Source organism: Lutra lutra, chromosome 4 (genome assembly GCF_902655055.1).
Source record: "Lutra lutra chromosome 4, mLutLut1.2, whole genome shotgun sequence".
Taxonomy (NCBI): Eukaryota; Metazoa; Chordata; class Mammalia; order Carnivora; family Mustelidae; genus Lutra; species Lutra lutra.
Window position 1 is genome coordinate 69,540,104 of NC_062281.1, and position 12,833 is coordinate 69,552,936.

The 12,833-nt window shown below is 40.6% G+C and overlaps 1 protein-coding gene across 1 annotated transcript in view; it reads left to right on the top strand.

Moving 5' to 3' along the window:
* Window positions 1–12,833, top strand: part of LOC125098786 (cytochrome P450 7B1) — a 173,852-nt gene that overhangs the window by 98,605 nt on the left and 62,414 nt on the right. The window lies entirely within an intron of this gene.

A 12,833-nucleotide genomic window follows, 5' to 3' on the forward strand; every position in this document is an offset into this window, starting at 1 on the left:
AAATACATTCTTAGGAGTCTCCTCTGGCCTAGTTGATATTATGCTGTCTTTCTTTTCAGAAACCAGTTCCACAATCTCTACTTCTCTCTCTTTCCCTGATGGTAGATAGATGATAGAGAGATAGATCTATATATAGACACACACACACACACACACACACACATGATCTTGCATATATACGGCATTACTGTTTAGCGAAAGCAGTTTCCTTAAGTTCTATAAGAGCTCTGATTTCTTGGGATAGGAAAGGCTAATATAGTCCTCCTCATACATGGGTAGGATCCTTCCGAAACATTAGCTTTTTTTGCACACTAGGTAGTCACTCTATATTCTCTGCCTCAGAGCAGTATTTTCCTCCTAATTTCTCTGTGGACAAAATAATCACTAACTGGTTGTATAACCACATATTAACTGTATGCATTGTTTTGCTCTGCTCTGAATAATTTATACCCACTTGTTGGCTGGTCCAAAATATTCCCAAAAAGGGGGGCTCGTCTTGACTCAGCATCGGTGAGATGCCCACCCTGGACTAGTCAGCCGAAACCAGGACTGGGTCATCTCACACATAGTGGCTCCCATGAGCTTGGGAAGGGGGTTGGGGCGGGGGGGGGGGGGGGCTTACTGAATCTGTGGGCATCCACTGCTACACAGAGCCAACATTTGGGTTGTAACTTATAAATTGATTTTGTTGTCACAGAAGGTTTTTTTTTTTGATCGGGATAAGGTACCTTCTTTCCCTCAATGACTTTTCTAGGGTTAAAGAATCAATTCTACGTAAATCTAGCTAGACTAGTGACCATGGGAACCTTTTAAAAGGTGAAAGACCAAGATCTGATTCTCAGGGGCTTAGGGCAAGGCAGCTGGTAGATCCTAATCTTGGCGCAGGCAGGTAACAGGCTTAATGAAATGGTAAGTGCTCAAAAGCAACATATCCAAACTCTGCTTCTCGGCAAGCAGAAGTCAGCCCTGGGTTTCATGTGAGGGAGGTTCTGCTCGTAGTCCCGAGAATGATACGAAAGGCAAGGTTGGGCTGATAAGACATTAAAAGCAAGACATACAGGTCAGAGTCTTAGTCCTCAGCATTTAGCAAAGAGGGTGAAATTACATAAATGACAAGAACTTGGAACTAGTGTGCCACACCAGAGCAAAAATAGGTAGAAGGAAGGAAAGAAACAGAATTAGCTGAAATTATTTTATGGCTTAGCTACAAGAAATTCTTCCGGGGTTCTTTTAAACCTTGGGAAGGAACCATGAAAAGCAATGAGCTAATTCTGACACCACAATAATAACAACAATAATAAGAGCAGCTAACATTATCAGACACTTTCTGCGTGCCAAAATGTATGCTAACTGCTCTGTAACAATGATCTCATTTGGCAGACCAGATTTTATATTTAGTTTATTTGAAAATGTAGACCCTGCGATACATTTCTGTGTAAAGAAATCAAAGAGTGTGGTTCCTTCTTATGCATTCCTTTCAGCACATAACCTTTGGGAATATTTTGATGAATCCTTAATTTTCTGACATGCAATGATTTTAGATTAGATTTTTAATGTGATGGTGATAGAGGTTTTACGGCTTGTCCTCCTCAGTTGCTTGAGAACGTTCTGGTGAGCTGTTAGTCCCGTACTTGTATGTAATTGTCGTTTCTCTGGCAATTGGCTAATATAATCATCAGGAAATCATTGCTTTTTTAGCCTTTAAAAATGTGCTATTTACCTCATTTCTATGGCTTTTCTGTAAGAACTTTTAGTTCCTAGTTAGGTATTATTTAAACATAATTATTACTCTCTGACAGCTTACGTTCCAGCATATCATTTTGGTCAGCTTTAAAAGGTTTAATTTTTTTTTTTTCTTAGGATTTTTGATTGTCCAGAGAGTACACGAGACTGCTCTGTTCCGAATTTTAATGGCCAGTTAGGGTAGCAAGCGCCACTTTTTGTTTTGAATATATTTTGCCATGAGTGTATATTTTTTTTCCTGTAACTCAAAATATTGTATGCGCATTAGGCTTATAACAAGCTTAATTCAAATCGTACATGTAAATATATTTTGTCTAGTGGGCTTTTCTGTTAACATTCCTGAGTTTTTGTTTTAGCATCATAATGTGCTGCCTTTTACATTAGAACAAAAGCCCCCAAATGTCGGTTCATCAGCTGACAATACCAGTTTTGTCTCTTAATTAGAAAAGAGAATAAAGCTGTTTAGGGGTGTCAATAAAATGACAGATGCATCATTAGCAGACGGCTATGGTGGATCAGTTCTGTGCAAATACTTGGAATGGAATTAATAGGAATTTCTGCTAGCATATTTAAATCACAAGCTGGGGGAAGAAAGCAGTGTTTTAATGCAGTGAAGTAGTAAAAGAAAACGGGAGTGAACGGCCATTTAAGACTGAATGAAGAGTGTAAGGGAAATCAAGTTGCAATAGACAATAAATTACTGAGAATTTTATATATTATTAATATATCACAAATGAGCCATTATTGGTATTGTATGATTAATTCATTTAATAAATATTTATTGAGGGTCTACTACATGCCAGGTGGTAAATTTAATGAGAGAGTACAAGCCCCGAGTCCAAACCCAATGTGACTGTCCCTTGTAATTAGTAGGACAAAATTTCAGTTCAATCATAAATCTCTGAAGAGGGTTTTCGGAGTTTTTGCATTTAACAGTCTCCTACTGCGTAAAACCAGGTCACTCAGTGTGATTCAGAAGAGAATTCCATTTAGTTCCTATTTCCCGAATGGTTGGCAAGGTTGCTTTAGCAAGTAGGGACAGGTGCATATGGGTGTGTCCTGAGCAATGTGTTAAATCATGTCATTTGGTGATCAAGAAGCACTTTACTGGGGTGCCTGGGTGGTTCAGTGGGTTAAGCATTTGCCTTCCGCTCAGGTCGTGATCTCAGGGTCCTGGGATCGAGCCCTACATCGGGCTCTCTGCTTAACAGGGAGCCTGCGTCCCCCCTTCTCTCTGCCTGCCTCTCTGCCTACTTGTGATCTCTCTCTGTCAAATAAATAAATAAAATCTTAAAAAAAAAAAAAGAAACACTTTACTCCCAAGACTTACCACTGCTTATTCAATTGTTATATTCCCAGTACTTAAAATAGTGCCTCCAAAGAGTAGGCAACAATGCATATTTATTAATATATATTTATTATTTATTAATGTATTTAAATTTTTATAATATGTATTTATAATTTATTATTTATTAATATATTTATTAATAAATGATTGAGAAAAGAATCCGTGTAAAACTGAAGGCAAGCAGTAGACTAACTGGATCAATTTGAAGAAAGATGTGAATTATGCTGTAACACTTCATCTTGTTTGATATCTATTCAGGGCTTTTTCCCTCTGCCAACACCATCTCTGTGATTGTCCCGGAGGGTTGGAAATGAAACGTACAGTCCCTGCCCTTCAGGAACTCTCAGTTGAGCCTTTCTTTTGGAGAGATTCTGGTCAAACTAGAGTTCCTCCTTATGATATATCACCCATGAAGTAGAATACGAAATCTCACAGACCTCTAAGGGTCGGCCTTGGAGCTGTGTAAAAATCCCACTTCTCGGTAAATTTCTGCAGGGAAAATGTATCCACCCTAGTCAGGACCTACATACATACTATTTTGGGTGACCCTCAGATCACGCCTGGAAATTTCAAGTGTGTCCTCTCAGGAGCTGCCTGCCATGCTCTCTCACTTCTCGCCTCACACTCCCCATTTCAACCACCTTTGTTCCAGTGTTGTATCTAGTGTGTGGAACGCCCAGAAGGGATTTTTAACACTCCTTTCTCTATATGACAGTATCATTTCATGATACATGATAAAGAATCAGGAACTAGCCTTTTCTTAATATTTTAGTTTTTACATTAATAAAGAAATTTAACTTAATAGGTATTGCTCAAAATCAGTAAGATACCTCATGTGTGAACTCAAATTTGCATTTTGCAAACAAAAATATTCATCTTGCAATTTGTATTGTTTTATTATTTAAGATTTTAAGCATAAATAAAAATTCCAGAGAGTGGGACGGCTGGGTGGCTTAGCTGGTTAAGCATCTGCCTTTGGCTTAGCTCAGGTCATGATCGTGGTGTCTTGGGATGTCCACTCCCCCTCCCCCCAGCTGCTGCTGTGTGTGCACATGCTTTCTCTCTCTCTCTCTCTCAAATAAATAAATAAATAAAAACCTTTAAAAAATTCCAGAGGGTCACATAGAATGACAGAATTATGACTGGTTCTCTTTCTTCATCATTACAATCACTGTACTATTATATTTATTTAGAATCTACTATTTAAATAAAGGACTATGTGGAACCACCAAGGTTAGGAAATAATGAAGTATAGTCAAAGTGAGTTTATATACTTTCAGCAGTTAAGAACTGTACTCTTGAATCTTTTTTTTTTTTTTTAAGATGGTATATTGGCACCTTGGGTACCTCAGTGGGTTAAAGCCTCTGCCTTCAGCTCAGGTCATGATCCCAGGGTCCTGGGATGGAGCCCCGCTTTGGGCTCTCTGCTCAGCAGAAAGCCTGCTTCCCCCTCTCTCTCTGCCTGCCTCTCTGCCTACTTGTGATCGCTGTCTATCAAATAAATAAATACAATCTTTAAAAAAAAAGATTGTATTTATTTATTTGATGCAGAGGGAGAGAGAGAGGGAGCCCAAGCCAGGGGAGAGGGAGAGGGAGAACCAGGCTTCCCACTGAGCAGAGAGCCCAATGAGGGGCTCGATCCTAGGACCCTGGGATCATAAGCTGAGCTGAAGGCAGACACTTAACGACTGAGCCACTCAGGCACCCCAAGAACTGTACTCTTGAAATAAATGCATGTAGCTGAGTCTGAGAATATCAGAAGAGACAGGTGTATAATTGGTAGTTCTTCTAATTTAATTTTCTTGCAGAATACCGTGTTCATAAAAGGAGATGTAAGAAAATGGCTAGTTTGTGTAAAGCCCAACAATTGCTTAGACCTTAGATCAATAAAAGGAGTACTTTATTACTAATATTGTTTAGAAGTGTTGGCACATGGTTGTAATAAAAAGCAGACCTACTCTTAATAGTTTCATCATTGTTTTTCATTTCTTCATGGATTGACCACCTTATTTCCTATGCCCTGAGTGGACAGCTCCCAGCATTCTGCCCTTGGTCTGCAATTGTAATTGATTATCTCCTCCACTTGTGAACCAAGATTTACCTGAACCTAAACCTGGAGTTCTCCTCAAGCAGACCCTAGGAGTACTAGGACCTCAAGCAGACCCTAGGAGTGGCCCTCACTCACGCTTCTGTCTAGATCCTGATCTGTGTGGGACCACTTGACTGCTCCCTGAGTATGAATCTTTGTCATTACTCTACCCTGGTACAATTCCTTGACCTAATTGGCCTTATAGACTTGGAAACTTGTATGCCTGGACCTGCTGTTCTTACCTGCCCCTCTTTGCCTTTAACAACAGTCATCTTCTTCTCCTATGTTACTAATCAGTTCACCTCCGCCCTTTGCCTTTGTCCACATTTTGTCCCTGGTACACCTGCCTCCCTTGCTTGTTTGCTGGTCCAACTTCATCACTTTACAACCTACTACCTTGGTTTTGGTGGTCAGCGCTTAAGGAATAGCAAATTGAAAAGTCAGAGTATGGTTGTATAGATTTCTTCCAGGTCTGCAGGTAAAGATGGGACACAGTATTGCTTTGACCAGAAGAGAGCATTGGCAAATGCCAACTGACTGAGGCAGAGGACAATGAAAGCAGCTGCCTGCCCACTGTCTCCTGCTGCCCGTGTTTGCTGTTTCACTAAAGTGATCCAATAGAGGTTGTTCAGGGTTTCCCTGGTTTTTCAAGTCTTTTCTCACTGTTGAGTATTTTTCACAGTGGCACCGCAAGGATTTTTAAAATAATATCCTACCCCTGATGAAAAACCTTTAATGACTTTACCTTTGCAGTCTGATCCAGATCTTTCTAGCTGGTTTCCAAACACCAGAGTGCCCCTCTTTACCCAAAACTTCACCCTCTTCCGACCCCCAACCAGTTCCTGCCCCTACGCTTGGTTTATGTGGATTCCATCTCATTCCCTACTCCATCTGCTAAAATTTTGCTTAACCTCCAAGGCGCCGGTGCCCTGTGACTCCACCTCCACCCCCTTCCTACCCTACATGGGCCCCTGCTGTCTTCTCCCTGCCCTATGGCCCATCCGTGGACACCTCTGTAGAGCTATTACTACATCGTTGGATTTTTTGTAAGCTTCCTCTCTGGGCTTTAGATCCAGAGTCCCAGGAGAGGGACTGTGTTTTGTTCATTGTATATATGTTCAGTGTCTGGCACTATTGTTGGTGATATAACGTAGATGCCTTCATTTTTAAAAAATGGCTAAAGAATGAAAGTGATAAAAAAAAATGCTATAGTGACTTGGCGAAATACTGTTCTTACTTACTTGTTTAGAGCTATGTTTGTCCCAGAGTTTGGAGTGAAGATGGAGATAACGTGGTCCAAACTGCCAAGTTTAAAGGGATCAAAAAGAATACAGACAAGGGGCACCTGGGTGGCTTAGTCGTTAAGCATCTGCCTTCAGCTCAGGCCATGATTCCACGGTCCTGGGATCAAGCCCCACATCGTGTTCCCTCTTTAGTGGAGAGTCCGATTCTCCCTCTATCCCTCCCCCTCCCCCTGATCCTGTGCTTGCTCTCTCTCTTCCCCCTCTTTCCCCTCAAATAAATAAAAACAATCTTTAAAAACAAAAAAGAATACAGACAAGTAGCCCTGTGAAACTCAGAGGACTGAAACTATCACTGTTGTACAGAACAGCATCTAATAGCTGCTGTTCATGGTTAAGAACTCCAGTCATAAAAAAAAAAAAAAAAAAAACTTTAAAGTATGATCATTGTGTAATGATATTGAGTCAGGGAAATTTGTGGTAAAATTTATAAGTTCTGCTATCCTGAACATTTTCTCATAGTTACAGCTATACAAAGCTGACTCATCAAAAATATTCCATTCTTCTAGGATCCAAAACAAAGGTACTGCTTTATTTTCACCAATAGCATTTCAGGCATATGTCGATTTTAATTGGTAGTGGGTCTACTCAGAACTCAGCCACTATGAAAGATTCTTCTATTTACTACACAGCGTTACATACATTGACTTGCTTAGTTTCTACAAAGAAGGAAACACTCAGTTCACTTTATCTTTGCTTTTTTTTTTTCCATATAATAAACACAAGGTAAGGAAAAGAAGCTGGAACATCAATGCCATCACTTATTACCACTGATTTTTTTTAAGTTATAATTACTTACTCATTCACACAGTCATTATTTCAACAAACATGTATCGGACACTTGCCATATGTCAGACACCTTGCCAGACTCCAGACAAGCCAGATCCAACGAGGTCTAGGGTATATGGTGTTGACGGACAAGGAAGTCTCCTCATAGGATGCCATGGTCTGTGCCTATGGCAAAGAGGGACCCTCTCTGCTTGGGGAAAATCACGAAAGCACACAAGAGAAAGATGGAAATGAATTTAAAATATCTGTCTCTGTGTGCATTATAGCTATAGTCAGTACTCAGCTGTTAAATCCAGCAAAAATTCCATTGCTTTAATTAATTTCTTTGTGCTGATTCTTCCTGGTAAGCCTTAATTTTAACAAAGTTAATTAGGTTGAAGATTAAAAATCCCATTAGTGTCGATCATTCACTTCTTGGCTCTGTCAACAAGGTGCTAAAACCTTGCTCAGTTCTGGAGGGGCAGAGGAGGGAAGGGGCAAAAAGCACAGAAGCCAGCCATTTGGAATTCTTCAAGACCAGATATTTCACGATGCTTTTTTAAGGCTTTAAATGGATATCTGATACCAGTATCATTTTAAAAGCATATTTTTGTACTTTTCCAAGCATCGCTTATCTGAAATTCTTTAGACCTGTGCCTGTTTATTTTCTGAGTGGTCTATGGCAATTGTATGTTTGCTGAGAAACTCTATCCCATCCCATACCCAGAACAACTCTGATCTAATTTGCGGGTTTGCAGGGCATAGATTTTTAATCAAAGACCTGTTTCTACCGTCACCTTGTCTGTCCGTTTATTATGGTTAGTGACTCAATGGCAGCTAACATCTCACCCAGAGCAGGAAAAAAACAATTAATAAACTCATGAATTACGTACAAGTCATACTTCTGTTCAAAATTCTGGTTTGTTTGAGTTTTACTTTCTGCTTTGGCTCCCATACCCGACTTACAATGGCAAGAGCTGCAGAAATTTAAACACATACTGTTAACATTCACCCCCAGGTGGTGGCTAAAATGCAAAAGTAGCAGCCACACAGGTTGAAGGGGGACCAGGACCAGAGCAAGGGAGCACAAGCTGCAGGCCTGAATATATTATCTTGCTCACAGTGGAAAGTTACTAGTGAGAAGGAACCCAGAGAGGGTGGAGGAGGTGGGAAGCCATCCAAATGTAGATAGCAACAGGGCAAGGGCATTCTACTTCCGGAACAGAGTTGAAGGCCATGGAAAATCTAATCTAAGGAGAAGATTTGAGAAACAAAGTAAACATTATCGAGAATATTATTCCTCAACCATATTCACTAAAAATGAGGGACAATCAGAGCAAGGCAGAGCCCATAAAATTTATCTGGGACATGAGAGCCTGGAAAAGATGGGTAAGCTCCAAAAGACTAGAGCAAATGGGAGGACAGGTGGGTAGCTTGAACTTTCAGGGTGTTTGTGTGTGTGTGTGTGTGGGTGGGTGGGTGGGTGTGTGCGCGTGCACGCGCGCGCGCATGCATACCTGTATGCGCGTTTGGGTCAAAGGTCAAAAGGGGTGTGTAGTGATGCATAGAAGGTTCTGCACATAGTGCATCTTCAGAAGTATTGTGTTCACACTGGAAAGCAGAACATCTGTCCTTGAGCAGCAACCCATAAATCCCTACCACTGGCATCATTATTATGAAGCCAGCTCAAGTCCGTGTGAATAGGTGTGACCATGACAGGCCCATGCACATAATGCAAAAACACAGAGTTTCATTTACAAGTGGTCTCTTGCTATAATATCATTGAAAACTAAGGCCTAGAGCAAGCTCTTGAGAGATGGTTTCCTGTCAAAAACCTACTGCTAGACTTGGGTTGCTTCCACCTAGAGAAGAGAAGTACCTATTCCCGGTGAAGCAAGATGAGATTTCTTCAGGGGAAATGTGTTTCCCTTTGGGCTTTGGGTTCATCGTTTAAATAATGAAGATGAGAAACTGAGTTATTTCTGTGGTCCATTTTAATTCCAAAAATCTGAGTCTTGGCTCTATGAGTGTTTTTTAATCTCTGCTTATCATTCCCTTTCCCCTCTTCTTTGCTGAAAAAAACTCTGAATTTCTCACCTATGACCACCACCCCCCCCCCAAAAAAAAACATAGCCTGCTACTGAGGAAATGCTGTTCATGCCTGTTGGGCAGAGTATTCTGTCTGTTTTTCAGAGCTTAGGTGTTAATTAAGTCTTTAGCACCGCCTCTTATCTCTTCACACACTCCCTGTTCCGGTCAACCTCTACTGCCTTTGAGAGTCCGCTTGAAAATGTTCCAACACACCTTCTCTGCTCAGAGCATCAGCCTTTGCTCATGCATTTCACATCACAGCTCAAAACACGAAGGGGAGAAGTCTTACTGACATCTTGCAAAGGGACAAACCGCACCATCCTAGCTCACTCAGTTAAACCCTCTCAGTAGGTGGAATCATTGTCTTAAGACATGGTTTCTCCCCTAGAAACTTTTTGAACATTTAAAGAAGCCAGCACCTTGAGATATATATATATATTTTTTCTCCACTTAGCATATTCTTATGTGCCAAGAACATAATCTTCAAGTCTGCATTCCTTGAGAAGCAGATCTGAGTCTTGCTGTCCCTTGTGAAATGGTTGTCTGTCCAGATCTCCTCTAATTAATATGAGGCACAGCTCTGGAATGATAAAAACATCTCTTGGATTTAGGTTTGAAGGAATCTCAACTTTCTCTCTGTCTGCCCCTCTCCCCTTATACACACACACACACACACACACACCACCATTCAATAAAAATATAGTAAAAAAAAAAGATAGTAAATGTGATGTGTTAGATAGTAGGCATCATGGACAAGAAGGATGGAATATGGGATCTTTTCTCCCTGATAAATAACCGATCAAGTCTTGTGGGACTAGGGTGAATGCGTATTGGCATGCTTTGAAGGAGAGGAGGAGGAGAATGCGGTAAGAAGAGACAGAAGAGGTTCTGCTTTGTACTTTGTCCAGCAACTGTGTTATATCTCTATTGTTTTCAAATTAGTGCAGGTAAAAGCCATTGCATACCCAGAACGACTTAATCAGTCACCTCCATTCATTAATCAAGTCAGAAACAAAAGCTTCTGGCTCCACGTTGATGTAATTTCAGCTTGGAGGAAAGACTTTCTTCTCATTAAGGTCTTAAACTTGGCTTGTTCCTTAGTTACCTAAAATTAGAATGGCCAATCTTCCATAAGTACATATTATTAATCTGCTCATTGTTATTCAAAATAATTTATTGAGTGCATACTATGTAAATCACTTTTATACAAGCTCTGTGAAAGGAACAAAAAAAGTAATGAGAATATCAACTCCTGTTTCAGTTTAAATGTCACTGCTTCAGGGAAGCCTTCCCAGGCTATGGGGTCCAAATGCAGCATTTCAGCCACTTGTAATCATACCTGTCTTGCCTTATTTTTTCTGCAGTTTTGTCACTCACTCTTTTTCTTCCAATTAGTGATGTGTTTAAGTGGTTATTAGTTTTCCCCAAGAAGGATGTAAGTTCCATGATAACAGAATCTTGAATTTTGTTCAGTTCTTGTATTAATCTTCTCCAGAGAAACAGAACCAGTAGGATATATATGTATAGGTATATGTATGGGTATATGTGTGTGTGTGTGTGTGTGTGTGTGTGTGTGTAGACAATAGATACAAATAGATGCAATGTATTTATGATGCTTACATAGTATAGATGTTATATTTTAAGGAATGGGCTCACAGGATTACAGGATGTGTCAAGTCTAAAATCAACTGGGCAAGATGGCGGGCTGGACACTTTCAGGCAGAGGCTGATACCATAGTCTTGAGGCAGAGTTTGTACTTTCTCACGGAAAACTCAGTTTTGCTTTTTAGACCTTTCAACTGACTGGATAAGGCCAACTCCCATTGTTGGTGGTAATCTCCTTTACTTAAAGTCAACTGACTGTAGACATTCACCACATCTACAAAATATGTCCATACCAACACCTAGATTAGTGTTTGATCCAGTAACTTGGTAAAAGTTGACACATAAGACTAAGCATCACACATCTATATCTCTATAGTTTAGTACAGTGCCTGGCACATGGTGGGTAGTCAATAATATCCACTGACTACCTACGAATTAATTCATTGTATACGCTTTACAAGATACCCTTTAAGATACAGCCCTGCCCTCCTGTACTTATGATCTAGATGGGAAGATACATCCCACACAAGGAAATTAAGCCACTGGAACCAGGCAGTGTGTGATTCAGAGCTAACATGAGTGATACTAACACCAATTTAAAAAAAAAAAAAAAAAAGACTAGGCATTGAGAGAAGTGAAGATCCTTGTTAGCAGGAGGAATGTGAAAAGGACTGTTTGGGGGTCTGGTAGTCCATGTCAGGTTGTTATTTCATTACCATTTTTCACTGTGTGACAATAACTAACAACCCAGGGGGTGGCTTTCTCTTTGCCCTTTCTGGGTCTGTAGCTGTTTTCAATTCATCTCTGTAGGTGAGAATGACAATGAACTGTTTTCTTGAGGGGACGTGCCTCTGTGGTTTGGTTCCTGTAGAATGAGTGGCCCTTCTGTCTCTTTTGAACTATCATCCTCTTGGATCTTGTGGGTCAGCTCTTAATTGGGTGGGTGAGGTGACTCATTCAAGCTATTTTGTACTTAGTGACTTCAGTGTTATACTTTACTGACTGTAATAAATGTCATTTTGTTAATTAGTTTGGGAATCTTTTTAACTTGAGGAAAATAGCAGAAACTATTTTATGTATTCAGATCATCTTCTATAAAAGTTATCCTTCTTAAAAAGCTAGAAGACTGCATGTTATTCCACTTAGGTATGGTATTAAAAGGTAAATCTAAACATTTAAGTGGAAATGAATAGGGAAGCTGGTATAAGGTGAAGTGTGTTCATCCCTATTGCTGGCTGCTTCTGACTTCCAAGTGAGGGGATATGTGATGCATGTACAAGATGAGAGGACCTCTGGGGTTATGAAGAAGCCATGTGGTACAGGGCAAGAGACCCAAGGTTCTCTGGGCTCTGGCACTGGGGTGTGACCTTGGGCAAATCACATCGTCAGCATGGGGACAAATTCAAAATGGAAGCATAATAGTCTTTAACATTTTTAAGCCCTGAAACACTGTTCACACAAAACCTTACTTTTTTGGGGCGCCTGGGTGGCTCAGTGGGTTAAGCCGCTGCCTTCGGCTCAGGTCATGATCTCGGAGTCCTGGGATCGAGCCCCGCATCGGGCTCTCTGCTCTCTCAGGGAGCCTGCTTCCTCCTCTCTCTCTGCCTGCCTCTCTGCCTGCTTGTGATCTCTCTGTCAAAAAAAAAAAAAACACAAAAAACCTTACTTTTTTTTTTTTAAGATTTATTTTATTTGAGAGAGGGAGAGAGAGAGATAGCATGAGTGGGAGGGGCAGAGGAAGAGGGAGACAGTATCTCAAGCAGACTCCACACTGAGCATGGAGCAGGCTTGGCCCGGGGCTTGATCTCACAAACCTGAGCCGAAACCAAGAGTCAGGTGCTTAACCGACTGTACCACCCAGGCACCCCACAAAAATCTTACAATTTAA